The sequence below is a fragment of the Montipora foliosa genome, chromosome 12 (assembly GCF_036669935.1).
Source record: "Montipora foliosa isolate CH-2021 chromosome 12, ASM3666993v2, whole genome shotgun sequence".
In the NCBI taxonomy this organism is placed as follows: domain Eukaryota; kingdom Metazoa; phylum Cnidaria; class Anthozoa; order Scleractinia; family Acroporidae; genus Montipora; species Montipora foliosa.
Window position 1 is genome coordinate 38831426 of NC_090880.1, and position 23060 is coordinate 38854485.

General features: G+C 39.9%; 1 non-coding gene and 1 pseudogene across 1 annotated transcript; both read left to right on the forward strand.

Moving 5' to 3' along the window:
* Window positions 1-1955: 1955 nt before the first annotated feature.
* Window positions 1956-23060, forward strand: part of LOC137981164 (uncharacterized) — a 23623-nt pseudogene continuing 2518 nt past the window's right edge.
* Window positions 5163-5236, forward strand: Trnas-gga (transfer RNA serine (anticodon GGA)). The gene has a single exon. It is a non-coding gene; the product is annotated as a tRNA-Ser (tRNA).

Below are 23060 nucleotides of genomic sequence, written 5' to 3' on the forward strand. Positions count from 1 at the left end.
GACCAGTGCATCTCATGTGAACGCCTAATTTGCGTCTTGTTGTAATTGAACTGAGTGGAGTGCAATTTGGTCTGAAATCATACGTGTGATTTCAAAATCGAACGAGCCCACAAAAAAATGTCTCTCGAGAAACGCAAAAAGTCCGAAGTTTTAATTCGGTTTAGAGTCAAATAGAACAGTCTTTTCCGGATCGTTCATTTCAAAAATTTTGGTCAACCTCTGGAGGTTTTCCATTTCTCCGAAATATCGGAAATTCCCTGTGCCATTTGACATTTTATTTCGAAGACACACGAGGGCGCGATCCATTTGGGCAAATATTTCGAAAATTTCGGTCTAGAATCAAATGGAACAGTCCTTTCTTGAACGTTCATTTCGGAATGTTTGGTCAACCTCTCGACGTTGATCATTTTTTCCGAAATGTCGGAATTTGCCGAAAATTTTCTGTTCCATTTGACGGTTGGAAATTTCGGATATTCACACCCGAATTTTTGTCCAAATGCATCGCGCCCTTTAAGTCTCAAAAGGAACACACTCGTCCCGTCCCGTTCCATATTTTGACTGTGGAAATTTAATCTGTTCCTTTAAATAAGCTAAATATTTTAAGCAAGAGTCGATACAACGTAGATTTGATTTTAGCGGTGTACTATATTTCGGCTGGCCAAACCAGCCTTCTTCACGTACAATAAGAGTTTAAATTGAATTGCTTCTATGCAGCTGTCTATGTACATATATAATAGTAAATGTATGTTGACGTAATACTGGAAAAAATGTAATAAAACATGGCAGTTACAACGAATTTGAATTCAAATACTAAGAGTAACGGAAAAATAACGGAAATGACTCTAAATAATAACTGAAATCTAATACGTTTCTTCGCGGATATTAAGACCGTTGGGATCAATTGTCCTGCCTTTTTAAATTAAAAAAGCTTCCTAGGCCTTACGGATCGAGTCTCTGTTAGAAAATATTTTTTCGACAGGAATTAATTGCATGTCCTTCGCGATGTTGTGGGGAGATGAGAGGAAATTAAATAAACCCTGGCCAAACGAGAGCGAGAGTTGGTGCAGCCTCGTTCCCAGGTCTCCATTGACGAATTCCGGATTTCGTTCTCTCCTTATCAACAAAGAGACCCTGCGAACGAGGTTGGAGTTAATGAAAGTTTACCAGAGTTGAAACTCTCGCTCTCGTTTGGCCAGGAACTCTCGTCCACTCTCGGCTACTGTCATCGACTCTCGAGAGCGCTCGTCAAATTTGCACCTGCTTAGATTTTTCATGAGAGTTGGCGAGAGTTTTTTTCTCGTTTGGCCGCGAGAGAGAGTTTGAGCGAGAGTTTTTCGGTCAGCAGTTACTGTTTTTTTCTTTCCAGCGGGCTCAGATAAAAAGGAAATAATTACATGGCGTCGGTATCGGGAACCAAGGACAACGCCATGGCTTTTAAAAAAGGTGGAGTCACGAGGAAATTATTGCAGTAATTGACTTATACGAGGCAAGACTGCGCCTTTGGAATATTTTCTCCTGACTATCACAATAAGAAAGTGACAGCCAAAAAACGTAAGCATTAGAACTAATTAAAATTAAACACGCAAAAGCTTGTTTGGGCATAAAATTCGTTTAACCGGGCTGGCTAGCTGAATATACCGGCTGGCTAGTCGCCACAATGACGTCTGAAGAGGTTTTCCCAGAGTGGTTCCCAGACTTTCTCCTTTTTTTGCGAGTGAAACTCTCGACAAACTCTCGTCAGCTCTCGCTCTCGTTTGGTCAACTCTCGATCACTCTCATCGACTCTCAAGAGTTTCAACTCTCATCAACTCTCGCTCTCGTTTGGCCAGGGCTTTAAGCAGAAAATTCTCCCCGGTTTTCCCATACAAAAGGAAAGCGCCCCAAGAATTTCTTTGTCCTACAAGATTGGGGGAACCCCCTAAAATGGGGTGTAACAGCCTGCGGGAATACCATGCCTGACTTGCTTTTCAATGTTTATCAAACTTCGGTGTGCTAAAGTTTGCCTTGTTCCTAGTTCATCGTTTTCTTCACGCCAATCGCAGATTTGGGATCTTCATTTGAGGTATGGGATTTTTAAATTCTACTTCTTGTAACTGAAAGCATGTCTTGTCGTAAAGTTCACTGTTAACCCGGAAGAGTTTTTGCCATCGAAACCTCTTCGCAAGATGCAAATTCATTTTGATGCGATATTTAGAGGAAATGTAATTTTAAATTCTCAAACTTTCGATGTTCCCGCACTGCAAATATCAGAGGCTTTCCCAAAGGTCTTGAAAAGCTAGCAAATGTCTGCCATAGACTAGAAATCATTAGAATTCAAAGCGGTCATAACGATTTTGCTTAATCTTGACTTAATCTTGACTTTGCTTCAAGCTTCATGTCGTTGAAAGAGTTACGTCCAATGGAGGGGAGGGTTTTCTTTCCTTCCGAGGGTTTATGTTCCAGTTTAGCGAAAACAAGTGAAGTTTTCCACAGCGTATCAGCTGTCAATTATTTTCAATGAGTCAGACAAGTGAAAAAACACAAGGCTGGCGAGGCGGAAGCAACTTAAGTTCTAGTAGGAAAAATATCCTCCAACGAATCTCAGTTTGTAATATTTGACAATGATTCATCGAAGTGGAGGGCAATAATGGTGGTAAAAATATCCACCACTTTCAACGACACTGAGGTGAAGAATTGGGCAATATTTCCGCACAGGTTCCTATTTATTATGCATACACTCCTTTGTTTCAAGAAAACAATAGCAATAATGATAGACGTGCTTTGTTCTTTCTTCTTAGAAGGTTTTGCTAAGTCTTTATATAGACTTAAAAAAAAAAAAGTCGAACTTCTGACTAAAATACGGAAAATCGAACATTTTTCCTTGCCATTTTGGCACCTTTCCTGCAGTTTTAGCCATTTTTCGATTTAGAATATCCGAAAGAAGTGGAGTTTTCAAGCAATCGTTGTAATAGGGTTCAGATTCTCATACATAACAAACAGACCAAATAAAAGTACTGTTATAAAAGTTTAATGGCTACCTGCTCTTTTTTCCGAAAATTTGTACTTTCTTTCTGTTTGCGAATTCGCCGAAGGACTGCAAAATGTATGTTTTCTTCGGCCCTTTCCTGTAGATTAGAAGCATGGCCATTTCAGGATCACGAACGGTGCATTTAGTGGGCTTTTGCGTTTTGTCTCTCTTTGTAGAGATCGGCGCAATATGCTCAATTATGCTTCCAAGAGTATAACTTTGGTAGGGATCCATGGACGTTTCTGTACGAGGCATACTTCGTTTTACACCCCACCATGTCTTTTCAATGCCCTGCTGTGGGCTCGTTTGTCTGGGTAGACGAAGTTTAGGCGATGGCTAACTATGAGATGATGTTAGCGGTCGTCTTGTAGGCAATCGTAAACTTTCCGGCGGCAGGTCGCTACGACTAATATTTTTTTTGCAGGAAAGCTTACTGCCAGAAAATCATGAGTTCCGGTGGACTCAAAGTTATCCAGTTTTTTCTTGAGCATCGCGAAACAAATCTATCTCCCGATGCACTTTGTCTTTGCCAACTGACCGCGTTTCCACCGACAGGTTTTGGACATTCCACAGACGACTGCTCAAATCTCGCTTTGCTGACGCTATTACGTACTTCGGTAGCCATCCGTTGATTATTACGAAGAATAGTTTGCTTCAAAAGAAAGGAAACATGAAACGATTTTAATTGCGATGAACTCGTGCATTAAAGTTTCCCATGAAGGATGCACCAATCAGACTGGAAGCGTGGTACACTATTCCGTGCAATGAACATGTAGAGCAATACTGGATAAACCTAAAACTATCACAGGGACTAACCTTAAGCCTAAGCAGTATCTTTAGTCGTAATTAGGGTTACGGTTAGCATCATTAAAGGATGAGTTTGTTTCAAGAGTGGCAAAACAGGGATCTCTGAACGGTAACCTAGGAGTTGTAGGTTCGACTGTAGGTATTAGGCGCGGCACGTGTATATAATTTCTTGTCACTGTTAATGTAAATAGTCAACCAGAATTCAAAATAAATATCATTTTTAAGGTGTGGATTAGCAACTTGACACATTAGCTCAGTGGTCAAGAACAGGGACAAGTAAACCAGAGGTTTACAGAGAGTCGGAGTTCTAGGCAAACTGCGAGTGACATATCATTGTAGCCATTGTAATACCAGAAAAAGCCGAGCGGGATCTGGAGAAAAAAGAGGACGGGACAAAGGAATAGAAAGAAGAAAGCTATGACGAAAAGGAGTAACGGTGTGAGCGATGTGGGCAAAGAAGAAAGAAAGGGAGAAAGAAAGGGATCGAGAGGAACGGAAAAATGAGATCCATTTTTTTTTATCCCGTAAGTTCCCTTGGTTATACGCATTGTTCTACAAAACAAAAGCGCGAATGCATAATAAAGTATAGGGATCAATACGGAAATCTTTCCAATAACTGTTTTAATGTTGAAATGGTATATGAAATGAATCATATGTGAACTGCGGATGTGAAATCAAGTGAAGCTATGATCTTCGCAGTTATGAGCGCAATTTTTGCAATTGCGTAGAGAAGCCTGAAAAATTCAGGACTTCAACGGGGTTTTGAACCCGTGACCTCGCGATTCCGGTGCGACGCTCTAACCAACTGAGCTATGAAGCCACTGACGTTGGGAGCTGGTCATTTGTGGGTTCTAATGGTCCCGTGAGGAATGAATCAATGTTGAAATGGTATATGAAATGAATCATATGTGAACTGCGGATGTGAAATCAAGTGAAGCTATGATCTTCGCAGTTATGAGCGCAATTTTTGCATCATAGCTTCACTTGATTTCACATCCGCAGTTCACATATGATTCATTTCATATACCATTTCAACATTGATTCATTCCTCACGGGACCATTAGAACCCACAAATGACCAGCTCCCAACGTCAGTGGCTTCATAGCTCAGTTGGTTAGAGCGTCGCACCGGAATCGCGAGGTCACGGGTTCAAAACCCCGTTGAAGTCCTGAATTTTTCAGGCTTCTCTACGCAATTGCAAAAATTGCGCTCATAACTGCGAAGATCATAGCTTCACTTGATTTCACATCCGCAGTTCACATATGATTCATTTCATATACCATTTCAACATTGATTCATTCCTCACGGGACCATTAGAACCCACAAATGACCAGCTCCCAACGTCAGTGGCTTCATAGCTCAGTTGGTTAGAGCGTCGCACCGGAATTGCGAGGTCACGGGTTCAAAACCCCGTTGAAGTCCTGAATTTTTCAGGCTTCTCTACGCAATTGCAAAAATTGCGCTCATAACTGCGAAGATCATAGCTTCACTTGATTTCACATCCGCAGTTCACATATGATTCATTTCATATACCATTTCAACATTGATTCATTCCTCACGGGACCATTAGAACCCACAAATGACCAGCTCCCAACGTCAGTGGCTTCATAGCTCAGTTGGTTAGAGCGTCGCACCGGAATCGCGAGGTCACGGGTTCAAAACCCCGTTGAAGTCCTGAATTTTTCAGGCTTCTCTACGCAATTGCAAAAATTGCGCTCATAACTGCGAAGATCATAGCTTCACTTAATAACTGTTTTAGTACATACCACAAAAGTTGAATAATTAGCCGATTTCATTGATACTAAATTTGCTCTCCAGTAACCGAAGCGCGGCGAAACGGGAAGCCATTTTGTTTGTCTTCGTTTTCTCAAAGGTGAATAGACTTGGTTTGAGCCAAGGTTTGGTGTCGACTTCTTATTCATTCATACATTTATTTGATGTTTAGAGAATCTTTGCCAGCACCGTAAGATGGCCTTGCGCCCGTACCGTAACGAGGAGTTAAATTATTTCAAGTTTGTGTCCCTGGTGTTTAATGAATTCCCTGCAGCTTTACGTCATGCCTTTAGAACAATGTGGGACAACACCATTGCACATCGCTCTGGCTTCCAGCTTTGGGATGACTCCTCTGCTGTGAGAAATTTGTTTGTTACTACAGAGGGAGTTACGACCAGCGTTCCAACACATCAGTCTTACATGGAATGGGACTGTACCGCTTTGTTCCAGGCTACCATCTTTGCAAAGACCTTTACCACATGCCACAGAACACTCAGTGATATGTACGTATGGCCCCGTGCTGTTCCCAAGGGAAGTTTCCATTCTTCTGTGTTAAGCCCAGGGGGAAATGATGCTGAAACGTTTGCATTAGCAATTGATCAACTTCGTCGTTTGCGAAATGTGCTTTGTCATTCAACCAGTTCGGAGATACACAAACCAACCTTCGACCTTTACATTCAACATGCGAAAGATGCATTTAGAGCTCTAGGAGTGTCAACAGCCACAATTGATGCCATTGGAAGTTTGAACGAGTCGGATTTCCCGACAAGTAGAGTCCATGAACTGGAACAGCAAATTAGGCAAGACAATCACACTTACATTAAATGGCTAGAGGGGTCAAGTGAAGTTATGAAAGAGACAAGGGCTCTCTCAACTGCCATTAAACAGAGACTAGACAGTGAAACCGATATCAAAGAAGACGTGGGCTTAATACAAGCAATGCTTGATAAGGATGTGATTCCACTTTTGAGGGAACTAAGCCAGAGATTGGAAGTAGATGAGGATAGCAAAGATGACATTGCTATGTCCAGGCGAAAAAACCAAGAACAGAAAATAGTACAAGAGGATCCCGATTCAACGCCGACAACATCAGGTATAATAATTATTATGATTTCAATATGCTGTTTTGTTTTGTTTTTGTCATACATATGTAAGAATGATTAAGGGTACCCAAATAACCTATTCATTTTATTACCTCCTCGAGAAGAATCTTGATTGAAAAAGTTTAATCATTACAGATTTACTTTGATTTAAGATGAGGGTAGCAAAGATGACATTGCTATGTCCAGGCGAAAAAACCAAGAACAGAAAATAGTACAAGAGGATCCCGATTCAACGCCGACAACATCAGGTATAATAATTATTATGATTTCAATATGCTGTTTTGTTTTGTTTTTGTCATATATATGTAAGAATGATTAAGGGTACCCAAATAACTTATTCATTTTATTACCTCCCCGAGAAGAATCTTGATTGAAAACGTTTAATCATTACAGATTTACTTTGATTTAAGGAGAGTTTAATAACATATAATTCAAAGCTGTTTTTTCCTCGTCCTTGCATTTTGAAAGCCAGATTTTTTGATCAAGCAGTTACTCGGTTTTAGTTCTGGCTTAGGGCTCACCTCGCAAATGGGAAAATTCGTTGCCAAACAGAAAAGGAAAAATCCTTTTCAGTCTTAAAGGGAAAAAGGGCCAGAAGCTAAGAAACTACGAAGCTCTTTATTTAAGATTACAGTAAAGGGGAGAGGGGGAGAAGCGGAGCTTACGTGTACCCACGCACATCCACCTAACCCCACTCCCAAGGAACACTGTGTAAACATGGTTACACGTAAGCTACGATAGTTTGGTTTTTACTCAAGCGTACTTTTATTTCATGTCTTATTCAGGACGAGGACAAATTAAGAAAAGCTGAAAACACCTCTAAAATAAGACACAAGCACACTAAAATAAGCAATGCAATGCAACACAATATATGCCGATGTCAGTCTATAAAATACACAATATGTGCAAAACGGTTTAATATGTGCAAAATGTCAAACTGCCCATGCTCTCCATTACCACGAGGTTTTGTCATGTCAACACATCTGAAAAATAGGCTACTTTCAAAAATACCATAATACTCCGGCTTTGTCCTTGCATAAGCATTGTTTTTATTTTTTCTTTGGACCATTGTAAAATCCCAAGAGAAACGTTAACTGGAACAATGCTTGTGTTTTGCGGTAAGTGTTTTCAACACTAATCGCTTTTCATCGTTGACCATCCTAGCTATGTTATATGCAGCCTTTAATTATTGAAGACTCGGTTTTCAAGTCCTTTTGATAACCATTTTATCATCAGAATCAGATAGTTTTACAAATCCGGAGCAGGCAAAACATTTACTTACGAGGGTGGCCCTTATATTTGAATATTTGAAGTCGACATTTTTGCCATTTGAAACGATTTTACAAGTTGGCTCAGAACGGCTGACTCACTTTTCCCGCAGTTTTCCTCCATGAGATATTTTTCATCCACGTCCAAATGAAACTGCTGAAGACGACATCTCACGCGGCCTGGGCCCTCAGTCGGATCCAGTCTCCACTAAGAAGGGAAACGCTTTGCATCATACCACACGGCTCTAAAGAGACAAATTCGCATGCTCGCATTAGTGAAATTAAAACTGCTTCAATCTCGACCCTTTGGGCAACCCTGAAACAAAGTATTTTCTCATTGGTTTTCGTGAAGAACAATCCAAAGTGAATAAAATTCTTCTGGTACGTCAATACTTCCAAAGGAACAAGTCCATCACGTTAAAATGTTAATAAATAATATATAATAAAACACTTTATTACACATAACACGAGAATTTCATTCCATAAAGCTCATTTGTACAAATCTATACGCTTTATTTTCACATGTGAAAAAAGCCTATACAGCCAATCAGAATTGCGTACAGCTATTTCACATGTGAAAGTATAACCAATCAACGATAGCGTAAAGGCGTTTCCATGCCAATCACTCGTGCATCTCGTGCAAATCGTGCAAATCGTACTTTGTTATTGAATTAAATTAAATTTGCATTTGGTTCTATTGTTAGTGAGTTTTTGTTTATAATTCGCGTTCAGAAAACTATTTTAATGAAAATTCTCATGTTATGTGTAATAAACAGTTTACGACATAGAAAGTGCTTTGTACGGGGTTTATTCACTCGTTGTTTGTGTCAAAAACCCTCACTCGCTCGTTCCTCGCTCGTTCGGGTTTTTGACACAAACAACTCGTGCATAAAACCCCGTACGGCGCACTTTCTATGAAGTAATCTATTTATATACAACATCTATCTAAAAATTTGCTCTAAGATTATACTTACGAAAATGTCGACCACAAATGTAATCCATTGCGGAAGCTTTTGAGTCACTACTGCATATAACAGCGGATGGATAAAGACAAAAGGCAATTTAAAGTTGCAAACACTTACCGCAAAAAAGACCCATCCATTTTGCAGGTGTTTAAATGAAACACCTCGTCGGAACTGTGAGCATGCAGTTTGAAATTTTGCAATTTAACCATTGTTAAAATAAACAGTTTTGCAAACATTGTGTAGTTTACAGATTGACATCGGCGTCCATTGCATTGCGTTCCTTTGCGTGTTTTACAACAAGCCTGACTCTCGTAATGATGGGGATGTAACACCGATTCACATCTTATCACTGACTTAGGTGATCACTCCTCCACCCTCCAATCGCATAAAAATGCCTCAGACATCAGAAGGAAACTATTCGGAGAAGAACACGCAACTACAGCTGAGAGGTACATTGAACTCGGAGTCACACATTATCAAATAGGTGACTACACCTCTGCCATTCAATCATACAAACATGCCCTAGACATCAGAAGGAAACTCTTTGGAGAACAACACGCAAGTACAGCTGACAGTTACAATGAACTCGGAGTCACACATAATAAAATAGGTGACCATTCGTCTGCTCTCCAATCCCACCAACATGCCTTAGACATCAGAAGAAACCTCTTTGGAGAAGAACACGCAAGTACAGCTGACAGTTACAATGAACTCGGAGTCACACATAATAAAATAGGTGACCATTCGTCTGCTCTCCAATCCCACCAACATGCCTTAGACATCAGAAGAAACCTCTTTGGAGAAGAACACGCAAGTACAGCTGACAGTTACAATGAACTCGGAGTCACACATAATAAAATAGGTGACCATTCGTCTGCTCTCCAATCCCACCAACCTGCCTTAGACATCAGAAGAAACCTCTTTGGAGAAGAACACGCAAGCACAGCTGAAAGTTACAATGCACTTGGAGTCACACATTATAAAAGAGGTGAATACTCCTCTGCCCTTCAATCTCACAAACATGCCTTAGCCATCAGAAGGAAACTCTTTGGAGAACAACACGCAAGTACAGCTGAAAGTTACAATGCACTCGGAGTCACACATCATAAAATACGTGACTACTTCTCTGCCCTCCAATCGCACAAGCTTGCCTTAGACATCAGAAGGAAGCTCTTTGGAGAAAAACATGCAAGTACAGCTGCTAGTTACGATGCACTCGGTGTCACACATCATAAGACACGTGACTACTCCTCTGCACTTCAATCGCACAAACGTGCCTTAGACATCAGAAGAAATATCTTTGGAGAAGAACACGCAAGTACAGCTGATAGTTACAATGCACTCGGAGTCACACATTATAAAAGAGATGAGTTCTCCTCTGCCCTTCAATCGCACAAACAAGCCTTAGACATCAGAAAGAAACTGTTTGGAAACAAACACGCAAGTACAGGTGATAGTTACAATGCACTCGGAGTCACACAATATCAAATAGGTGACTACTCCTCTGCCCTCCAATCGCACAAACATGCCTTAGACATCAGAAGGAAACTCTTTGGAGAAAAACACGAAAGTACAGCTGATAGTTACAGTGCGCTCGGAGTCACACATTATCAAATAGGTGACTACTCCTCTGCCCTCCAATCGCACAAACGTGCCTTAGAAATCAGAAGAAAACTCTTTGGAGAAGAACACGCAAGTACAGCTGATAGTTACAATGAACTCAAAGTCACACAAAAGAAAATAGGTGACTACTCCTCTTCTCTCCAATCGCACAAACGTCCCTTAGACTTTAGAAGAAAATAATTTGCAGAAGAACACGCAAGTACAGCTGATAGTTACAATGAACTCGGAGTCACACATAATAAAATACAATGTAGGTGACTACTCCTCTGCCTTCTAATTACACAAACATGCCTTAGAGGTCAGAAGGAAACTCTTTGGAGAACACGCAAGCACAGCTGAAAGTTACGATGCACTTGGAGTCACACATTATAAAAGAGGTGAATACTCCTCTGCCCTTCAATCTCACAAACATGCCTTAGCCATCAGAAGGAAACTCTTTGGAGAACAACACGCAAGTACAGCTGAAAGTTACAATGCACTCGGAGTCACACATCATAAAATACGTGACTACTTCTCTGCCCTCCAATCGCACAAGCTTGCCTTAGACATCAGAAGGAAGCTCTTTGGAGAAAAACATGCAAGTACAGCTGCTAGTTACGATGCACTCGGTGTCACACATCATAAGACACGTGACTACTCCTCTGCACTTCAATCGCACAAACGTGCCTTAGACATCAGAAGAAATATCTTTGGAGAAGAACACGCAAGTACAGCTGATAGTTACAATGCACTCGGAGTCACACATTATAAAAGAGATGAGTTCTCCTCTGCCCTTCAATCGCACAAACAAGCCTTAGACATCAGAAAGAAACTGTTTGGAAACAAACACGCAAGTACAGGTGATAGTTACAATAGAAATCAGAAGAAAACTCTTTGGAGAAGAACACGCAAGTACAGCTGATAGTTACAATGAACTCAAAGTCACACAAAAGAAAATAGGTGACTACTCCTCTTCTCTCCAATCGCACAAACGTCCCTTAGACTTTAGAAGAAAATAATTTGCAGAAGAACACGCAAGTACAGCTGATAGTTACAATGAACTCGGAGTCACACATAATAAAATACAATGTAGGTGACTACTCCTCTGCCTTCTAATTACACAAACATGCCTTAGAGGTCAGAAGGAAACTCTTTGGAGAATAGCAAGTAAGCAAGTAGAGTCCAGAGTTTTCATACACTCGGACTCACACATTATCGAATATGTGACTACTCTCCTGGCCTCCAATCGCAAAAGCATGACTTACACATCAGGGCCTGGTTGTTAAAAAGGTGGATAGCACTCTCCACTGGATAAATCACTATTTATTGGATAGCGCAATTGAATTCGCTAATATTTATCCACTGGATAGTGATTTATCCGGTTGATAGCGCTATCCATCGTTTGAACAACTGGGGGCAGAAGGAAACTAGTACTCTTTGGAGAAGAACACGCAAGTACTGCTGATTTTACCATGAACTCGGCGTTACATATTAATTATGAATTAACTTAGCAGAACTCTACCATTTAGCAGAACAAAAATGCCGTAGACAACAGAAGGAACTGTGTGGAGAAGAGAGGATGCAAGCACAGCTGATAGTAACCGTGCTCTCGGGTCACACATAACATATTAGGTTACTGTGTCGCAAGTAAAATGCGTTGTCGGGTTCAATTCGTTTTAGCCTACGTTAAATTCGTGATCCTTATTTTACCTAGGTTGAATTATGCACTCAACTTAGCTTAAACCCCCTCTGAAAGGGTTTGAAAACACTTATACCTTCCCTCCTCTTTAACACACCTTCTTGTTTGGTAGAGCGAGTTTCAATCGAGTGTCTTCAAACCAAAACCAAAGTAATTTCTTTGGCCAATCAAAAAGGACGGAGATAATCCAGTAAACCAATCAAAACTCGAAGTAATTACACGTAGCCGACACAAAGCGCGGGAAAATGTGCACGAGCGAGCCACGATTGATTTTGGTTTCACTTCTGGTTAGTTGAAAAAGTGGCGCGAGAACTTTGAACCAATCACTGAGGGAAGTAATCATAGAGCGGTTTTCAATTGATTGTCGAAAGTAATTAGCGAATTGCTTTGGTTTTGCATTTGCTTCACTCAGTGATTGGTTCAAAGTTCTCGTGCCATTTTTTCAACTAATCAGAAGTGAAACCAAAACCAATCGTGGCTCGCGCGTGCACATTTTCCCGAGCTTTGTGCCGGCTACGTGTAATTACTTCGAGTTTTGATTGGTCTACTGGATTGTCTTGGACAAAGTAATTACTTTGGTTTTGGTTTTACGACACTCAATTGAAACTCGCTCTAAACCAAAGCAATTCGCTAATTACTTTCAACGCTCAATTGAAAACCGCTTTATCATCTTCTCGGTTTCTGAATTCACACACTTCCTAATTTAGTCTCAACATTACATCATGGTAAGGGAACAAAGAACTGTACCGTAGCATTTACCTGTACTCGAACTCGCACCCTTCAGATCTGTAGTACCACCAATACACTACAACGACGAATATGCTCAACCCGACGCAGTTCTTTTCATTATTTACTGTTCTATGATTGGTCTACTCCTAACCTAACACCTTGAGTTTTGTCTCGGCTTAATTTAGGTTCCAAAAAAGTTTCTTTAATCCACCTCAGGAGTATTCAACCAAGGTAAAATGAGGAGTTGTGAGTCCTAAACTGGTTGCACTGAAATAAGCCAGTAAAAACTTCAAAAGGTAGTGGAAATCCATTTATGTTTTACATATCGTATTTAAACCATAGTGTCATTTTATGTATGCTAGTCTCAACGGTTTAAACTATAGTTTCTAAATCAGTCATATTCTTTTGTGAAAATCGCTTATATTTCCGGCATGTAATTTTGTCTACCCAATTCCCCAGAAATTCAAGTATTACCGGTAGTTTGTTGAAGTCGTTAATTATTCCCTTACGGGTAGTTGAAAAAAAGAGGATTTATAAACAAATTTAGCAGTGACCAAGGATTTTATTATTGCCACAGACCTGGATGACCAAGTAATTACAAGTTTCATTATGAAATGAATTTGATGGAAATGATATTGTTGACTCCGGTAGAGGAAATAAAGAGATGTTACTTTTCCAATGATGACTCAGGGTTAATTGGAAAAATCCGAGTACTCCTTTGCGCGAGTTGAGCCTACCACTGAAGAGATTTTTTTCCATTTTTCGAGTTCTCCTTTTGCGTGAGTTGAACGTACGAGCTTCCGATTATTACTTCGGATGCTCTACTCGTAGCACCTGGGCCATTAATTAGACTCAGTTCAGCTGACAAATGACCCACTTTACTGCTAGCTATAGGACTAAAATTGTTGACACTATGCATTCTCGTTATTGAAATTAGTGAGAACTCACCCTGAGCGCTTTAATCGGTTCATTTGGTCATTTAACACCAAAGGGTTTTCTGTTATTCTTTTCAAATGATCTGACTCACATTTCTCCGGTCTTCGTGGACTTAACCGCTAAGGCTGAAAGCCTCTTAAAGTGTTAAGGTAGCCAGAAAATGGTTTTGGTTCGAAAGGGTTCGCGTTGTCTCATCCCACATTAAAGTTTTTTTATTTTCACCGATACTAATACCTTATATTATAGTACCTCTATTCGTTTGAATGACAAGGAAAAAGGAGGTTCTTCAGTTACCTAAAAGAAATTTTGTTTTTTTCATATTAAATTATGGAAACATTTCTGGTTGCATTGGCTTGGATGGAGACAAATTCATCACTTGCAGGGCGATAAAGAACAATGGATTGGCTGTTGTTGGATTAGTTGTCAAGTTAAGAGTAACGATGAGAGAGGACCTTGAATGTACCCAGAAACCAAATCCAATAACAAACTGTTTTACTATACATTATTCTCGGGAAAAAATCAAGCGACAAAAGCTCTGTCATGAGGAACCCATTCACTTTTCCTTTTGGACAAGTAAAATGTAAAATTAATCAACTTTAGTTCGTAACGCCAGTTTATAGCATACGCAAGCTTCACTGTTCTTCAAGAATCTGTGGATCTTGTCATTTGCAGAATGAACTGTACCGGTAGGTGACTTAAGCAAACAGACAGTGTGTGAAGACTACTTAATCTTTCATTGAGGGGGTGGCACTTAACTGCAGAAAGACATTGGTTGCTAAGGAAGCTTTCTAGTCAAAGAGCCCTGGAAAAAGGTTCTATAAAGTAACATTTTCAATGGCAATCTGACATCACTTCAATCAGAAGCCGCATGCGCAACTAGTCCCAGTCCTCTGCCGTGCGTCTCCCTGAAAAACAGGCAAAAGCTCCCTGGAAAAGTGTATCGAACGAGGGCCTTATGATGTTATAATTGTTTTGAGGAATAATTTCTTTTCAAATTAATGCTACAAATTTTGTGTTAGAATGCTCTCATACTGCTTCAGTAAAAAAATGTGAAAAACATAGTTTTTAGGCATTTTCTGTTTTGTTCACGCGATTTACCAAGTATGGTTGTGAGTCAAACCATGCCAGGGAACGTCAAGTAGAACACCCTTTGCAAAAAAGAATTACTGTAGAGTTAAAGGAATTCGAGAAATGACTATTTGAGGGGGCCATAGCAACGGTTTGGTAGTTAAGAGCCACCTTCCCCCCCCCCCTCCCCTCTTAACCCATTGACTCCTGAACTGCCCCCATTGACGAGTAAAATCACCTGGCGTTAAATGGAGAGTGAAATCTATTAAGTCTCACTCCGAGGAGTCAACAGGTTTAGATGCAATAACTACTGGTAAAAATGTCAGATTCACTTGTTTTTTTTTTTTTTTTTTTTATCAGAACATTATTTTAACTTTATTAAAAATTATTCTTGGATAAAAGATACCTAAAGGTGTCTACAGGAGACAATAATAATTTTGTCTGCAATAGATGTGCTGGTGCCTTAAAAACTTAATTGTCCAGATATAAGTGCGAGGATCACTTCTCCTTTACAATAATATACTTCTTAGCGAGTTTTTTTAATACTTCTTAGCGAGTTTTTTTTATACTTCTTAGCGAGTTTAAAAGTTTGAAAGCCCAAAACTCCCGTGCTGCATATTAATTCTGCCACGTACACACTTATTGCATTCTTCAACTAATGAGCCTTTGACGTCATTTTCTCCTCGATCGAGCCTCTCAAGATCTTAAAGTTAGTAATGGCGAACCATTACATAGGAAAATTCCAGTTAAAATAAAAGTTGTCTTTTTGAAAGCAAGGCTTAAAACTTTGGTCGCTTAGTGTTAAGTTAAGATAGTTTTAAGATCCAAAGAAAAATAAAAATTGAGTTTTTGGTTACAGGGGCACTTTAACCACAAACACAATAGAGATGGATGGCAGACAATAGCCCCTGTCAAATGACCATGAAGCACCTTACTGGTCTACTGCGTACTGAGTTATTCATCCAGTATATTTAGTGTAAAATGGAGATAAAGCGGCTTTTGTGTCAGTAAATTCAATCTTTTCTTCACAGATTTGGGACCTTCATTTAAGGTATGGAATTTTGAAATTCTTCCTCCTGTAATTGATCCACAGGGAGAAAAAAGGCGTTTCCGCATTTCGGAAAAGTAGCGGAAAATCGAAATTTAACATTTCCAATACGTTTCCGCAGGGCGGATACAACGTGAAACGCGAAAGAGAAAAATGACCGTGTTCATACGCATTTCCGCAGCAATTCCGTTTGCTTAAACATACAGGATTCTTTACGTCGTGTTTCCGAAGACGGACTCACCCGGAAACGTACTATGCTTACGTTTTCAGTAACTGAATCAATGTTTTCCTTTTCTTTCAAATTGAAATGCAGCTCGTTTCGTGACAAGATTCCCCGATTATAACTCTAGCATACTACTCCCACAGACGTGACTTCTAGTTTCACCTATAAGCTTTTGCTTGTTAAATTTTTACAAAGAAAAATGCCCCGACAAGGTATGCTTTCATGAAAGCATAGCTTGTCGGAGAATTTCTGCCATCAAAACCTCTTCGAAAGATGCAGATTCATTTTTGGCATTAAATGTCAGTGACATTTAATGTAAGACAATGTCATTTCAAATTCTCAAACTTTCAATGTTCCGCACTGCAAATATCATAGGTAAACGTCCACCACTTTCACCGTCACTGAGGTGAATAATTGTTCTAATGTACTCCACAGAAGTCGAACAATCAGCCGAGTTCATCGATATAAAATTTGCTCCTCGGTAACCGATTGATGAAACGAGAAGCCACTTTTCTCTGTCCTCTCAAACGTGAAGTAGACTTGGTTTGACCCAAGGCCCGGTTTGGTGTCGACTTCTTATTTATTCATATATTTATTTAATGTTTAGAGAATTGAAATTATTGGCTCTGCCTCTTTGCCACCACTGCAAGATGGCCTTGCGTCCATACCGTGACGAGGAGTTAAATTATTTCAAGTTTGTGTCCTTGGTGTTTAATGAATTCCCTGCAGCTTTACGTCATGCCTTTAAGACAATGTGGGACAACACCATTGCACATCGCTCTGGCTTCCAGCTCTGGGATGACTCCTCTGCTGTGAGGAATCTCTTTGTTACTACAGAGGGAGGAACGACCAGAGTTCCAACACATCAGTCTTACATGGAATGGGATTGTACCGCTATGTTCCAGGCTACTATCTTTGCAAAGTCCTTTGCCATGCACCACGGAACACTCAGTTATTTGTACGTGAAACCCCGAGCTGTTCCCATAGGAAGTTTCCATGCTTGTGTGTTAAGCCCAGGGGGAAATGATGCTGAAACGTTTGCATTAGCAATTGATCAACTTCGTCGTTTGCGAAATGTGCTTTGTCATTCAACCAGTTCGGAGATGCACAAACCAACCTTCGACCTTTACATTCAACATGCGAAAGATGCATTTAGAGCTCTTGGAGTGTCAACAGCCACAATTGATGCCATTGGAAGTTTGAACGAGTCGGATTTCCCAGCAAGTAGAGTCAATGAACTGGAACTGCGAATTAGGCAAGAAAATCAATCTTACATTAAATGGTTAGAGGGCGTAAATGTAGATATCGGAGACATTAAACAGAGTCTAGAAAGTCAAAAAGAAAAGATCGATGAGGATGTAATTCCAGCTTTGAGGAAATTAAACCTGAAATTGGATCTAGATAATCCCAGGAAAGATATCGATGACAAATCAAATCAAATCGCCGCTACCAAAGAAGACGTTGGCTTGTTAAAAGCAAAGATTGATGAGGAAGTGATTCCAGCTTTGAGGAAATTAAACCTGAAATTGGAAGATGACAATGCTATGCCCAGGCAAAAGAACGAAGAACAGCCGAAAAGAGTGCAAGAAGATCCCCAATCAAAGCCGGAAACGTCAGGTATAATATGATTCAATACCATGCTCCTTTTTCATAAAGAAAAGAGTTAAGGGCCCACTGACGTATTTTATGGGGTGCGTTGCTAAGAATGTAATGGTTAAGTAATTTGAGAGAATTTGGCAGTTTTGGTCAGTTTCCAACTTTTGTAAGCCAATGACACTAAATATGACGTCATCATACCACGCTCATGGTCACGTGACCAATAAAAGAAAACTCTAAATTTGTCTCCGTGCTACACAATTTGGGTATTTAATCGATGGTTTGATAATTTGTATTCGTTTTTGCATCAAGCCAAGCATGGTTTTCTTTTTATTTTGAAAAATGTTCTTTTTGAAGACATAAACGATACTGAAATACCCATCACTTTTTCAAAAAAGATGATTTTAAAAAAATCAATGCTTAGCTATATTGTGTATTTGGGGGTGAGCCGTGGCATGTAAAAGAAAATTTAATTCAATTTAAAACCGCCGGAAATTTAGCTTTGTTCTCAAACCGGAAGTCAGTTCGTTTACGCATGCGCAGTTGATCTGAGAACGAGCGCGAGGAAGGGCGAGGAAAAACCTTCGATGGAAACAACAGTTTGTGCCGTGACTTTTGCTTGTGAGTGGGTTTTCTTGTCAGCTCATGATATGATGACGTCAGTTACCGGAAGTAACATTTCACTTCTTTAGCAACGCGAGAAAAATCCGTCTGTGAGCCCTTAAGGGTGAATGTGAGTTTTCAATTACAATTTTTTTTAAATGATTATCTCAAATTTACCTTGCATTTTTCTCTCGTCTATAAATTTTGAACTGAAGCCCGCTTTTTTTGCTAATTTAAACAATTACTCGGTTTTAGTTCTGGGTTAGTGGTCACCTCGCAACAGGGAAAATTCGTCGCCAAACAGAAAAGGAAAGGATACCATACAGTCGTAAAGGAAAACAAGGCACCCAAAGGACCATTTTTACAAAGCAGAATCTAAGAAAGACAAGATTACAATACAGCCTCGCTTCCATGCAATGTAACCCTTTATCACTTTGCAACAATCCAAGATAGCACACCGTCGCAAATGATAAATCGTGATATCATTTAATAGGGAAGAGAAGTTTTCAAAAAGCGTTCTTTTACAATCCTGAAAACTGTTTTTCTGACAAAAACAATGTTCTTAGGAAGAATCCATGAACTCAGTGTTGTGTACGTTGTGTACAAAATCTCAGTGGAAAGCAATAGGCGACGGATTGGTGCAATCATGACATGTTGCAGATGCAAATGGCATAGGCTAAATTCATTGCAAGACTTCAACTCTCCTGGCTATCTTTTGCAAAGCTTTGTAACTAGTTGCGTTCTCTAAGAAACTTTTACGAAGAATGCAGTTTCTGTTTGGAGACGAGTTTTCTTCATACTGCAATTTCCTAGGTCAACAGGGATTAATTATCGCACTGAATGTAGCGAATCAGTGGGTTTGGCGTTGCCGAATTGACGTTGTACCATGTTTCATCAACCTCTTTTTTTACGACCCTTCTTGTCAATTGAATTGACAAGTGATGGGCTACTTAAAATGGACTACCTTAATAAATCGAGTGCAATAGTTGTCCCTGGACCTGCTCTATCAGGTTAGTCCATGGTCTAGGGGTAAGTGAGGTGTACCTGCCCCAAAAGATCCTACAGTTACACTGGGAGCTGTCATGTATTTGTTTAGAGCTGTTTTGGAATTAACATGTCCCTACAAAGAATAAGGAATTTCTTTTCCATTGTTGAAAGAGAAGAATTTCTTTGTTTTCTCGGCTTTGCTGGTGATGTTGAGGAAACCATTTTATTAACAAGGGTGAGGGGGCGAAACTTACTTATACCCACGCTCATCCACCTAACCCTAACCCCACCCCCATTCAAAGAAAAACTGGCTTTTTTCAAGACGTTACATTTAGTTCATGTCTTATTTAGGACGTGGACAACTTAAGAACAGCTGAAAACACTGTTTTAAAAAAAGACACAAACACACATGTTATTTTATCCCGAGTAAATGGATCTTATCTGGAAAGACCTTTGAGTAATCGTGTTTGAGGATTAGCTAATACGAGAGGCTTGTTGTAAAATACGCAGTGCAGTGCAACGAAATATACGCAAAATCCGCCGATGTCAGTAAAAAAATTGCAATATGTGCAAAACGGTTTTGCAAAATGTCAAACTGCGCACGCTCACAGTTACCACGAGGTTTTGTCATGTCAACACATCTGCAAAATAGGCCACTTTCAAAAATACCACAATACTCATTCATTGTCCTTCAAAAATTTTGCACAAGCATCGTGTTTATTTTTTCTTTGGAGCATTGAAAAATCCCAAGAGAAACTGGAACAATGCTTGTGTTTTGCGGTAAGTGTTACACTAATCGCCTTTCATCGTTGACCATCCTATGTCAGTTATATGCAGCACTGAATTATTAAAGATTCGGTTTTCATGTCCTTTTGATAACCATTTTATCATCAGAATCAGATGGTTCTATAAATCCGGAGCAATCAAGATCGTAAGTAAATGTTTTCCCGGGGGCCCTTATATTTGAGGTAGACATTTTCGTAAGCATAACCCAGAGCAGAATTTAATATTTATGTTGCGCCTTGTTTTCTTAAATCTCTTGCTATTTTAATTCGAAGAAATTGTTCCCGTTGAAGTAAATTTGCCATGTATAAAAATCGGTAAGTATTAAGCCGACTGCATGGGTTGGGGCAGATCACTACTTCCTCCTGCTGAATTCCCAGAGATCTAACGGTGACGTATCCTCAGTTTTATTAGCAAGCTGTAGCTGACTGAAGTGTTCTGAATAGCTAAATCTGTTGCTCGGGAGGAAATCCAAACACTTTAAACTGATAGCACGTTCTATTGATTTCAGGACGAATGCAGGAAAACTAAAGCCTTTAATTCAGTTTTGTTGTACAAGAAAGAATACACTGTTTTCTGAATTTTGACTCTGCAAGCAAAACAAAAAATGTTACTAGAGTAACTAGATGGTTTGAGATCATTCTATGCCAATGAAGTAAAAGTGTCTAACAAATCGCACAGATAAGTGGATCCAAACCTCTTCTCTTGCCTTATGGATGACGTTTTGAATGACCAAAGGACATCCAATCAGAAAAAAAAGGGAGCCATTTTGCAAGTTGAAAGGATTTTATAAGTTGGCTCAGACGACTGACTCATTTTCCCCGGAGTTTTCCTCCATGAGATATTTTTCATCCATGTCCAAATGAAACCAGAGCTCTACTCTTGACTGAGAGTGAGAAGAGCTCTAAGGAACACTGAAACAAAGTGTCTTCTCACTGGTTTTTGTGAAGAACAATCAAAAGCGAATAAAATTCTTCTGGTACGTCAATACTTCAAAAAGAAAAAGTCCATCACGTTAAAATGTTAAAATTTAAAATAACTTATACGAAAACACTGATTGCAACATCTCTGTAAAATTTTGCTCTAGGATTATTCTAAAGAAAATGTTCATTGCAAATGTAAACAACACAGAAGAATTGAGTAACTGCTGCATATAACAGAGAATTCTCAAAGACAAAAGGAAATTTAACGTTGGAAACACTTACCGCGAAACACATCCATTTTGCAGGTGTTTAAATGAAAACCCTTGTCGGAACGCCGTAAGCATACAGTTTGACATATTGCAATTTACCCATTGTTAAAATAAACAGTTTTGCACACATTCCGTATTTTACAGATTGACATCCGCGTCCATTGCATTGCGTTGCTTTGCCTATTTTAAAACAAGCCTGACTCTCGTAACCATGGAGAGCTAACAGGGATTCACATCTTATCACTTAGGTGACCACTCCTCCACCCTTCAATCGCACAAACATGCCTTAGACATCAGAAGGAAACTCTTTGGAGAAGAACATGCAAGTACAGCTAAAAGTTACACTGTGCTCGGAGTTACACATTATCAAATGGGTGACTACTCCTCTGCCCTCCACTCGCACAAACGTGCCTTAGACATCAGAAGGAAACTCTTCGGAGAAGAACACGAAAGTACAGCTAATAGTTACAATGAACTCGGAGTCACACATTATCAAATGGGTGACTACTCCTGTGCCCTCCAATCGCACAAACGTGCCTTAGACATCAGAAGGAAACTCTTCGGAGAAGAACACGCAAGTACAGCGAATAGTTACAATGAACTCGGAGTCACACATTATCAAATGGGTGACTACTCCACTGCCCTCCAATCGCACAAACGTGCCTTAGATATCAGAAGGAAACTCTTTGGAGAAGAACATGCAAGTACAGCTAAAAGTTACAATGAACTCGGAGTCACACATAATAAAATAGGCGACCATTCCTCTGCCCTTCAATCTCACGAAAATGCCTTAGCCATCAGAAGGAAACTCTTTGGAGAAGAATATGCAAATACAGCTGAAAGTTACAGTGCACTCGGAGTCACACATTATCAAATGGGTGACTACTCCTCTGCCCTCCAATCGCACAAACGTGCCTTAGACATCAGAAAGAAACTCTTTGGAGAAGAACATGCAAGTACAGCTGAAAGTTACACTGTGCTCGGAGTCACACATTATCAAATGGGTGACTACTCCTCTGCCCTCAAATCCCACAAACGTGCCTTAGACATCACAAGGGAACTCTTTGGAGAAGAACACGCAACTACAGCTGAAAGTTACAATGAAGTCGGAGTCACATATTATCAAATGGGTGACTACTCCTCTGCCCTCCAATCGCACAAACGTGTCTTAGACATCAGAAGGAAACTCTTTGGAGAAGAACATGCAAGTACAGCTGAAAGTTACAATGCACTCGGAGTCACACATAATGAAATACACGACCATTTCTCTGCCTTTCAATCTTACAAACATGCCTTAGACATCAGAAGGAAACTCTTTGGAGAAGAACACGCAAGTACAGCTGATAGTTACAATGAACTCGGAGTCACACATTATCAAATGGGTGACTACTCCTCTGCCCTCCAATCGCACAAACGTGCCTTACACATCAGAAGGAAACTCTTTGGAGAAGAACATCCAAGTACAGCTGAGAGTTACACTGTGCTCGGGGTCACATATTATCAAATGCGTGACTACTCCTCTGCCCTCCAATCGCACAAACGTGCCCTAGATATCAGAAGAAAACTTTTTGGAGAAAAACATAAAAGTACAGCTGAAAGTTACACTGTTCTCGGAGTCACACATTATCAAATGGGTGACTACTCCTCTGCCCTCCAATCGCACAAACGTGC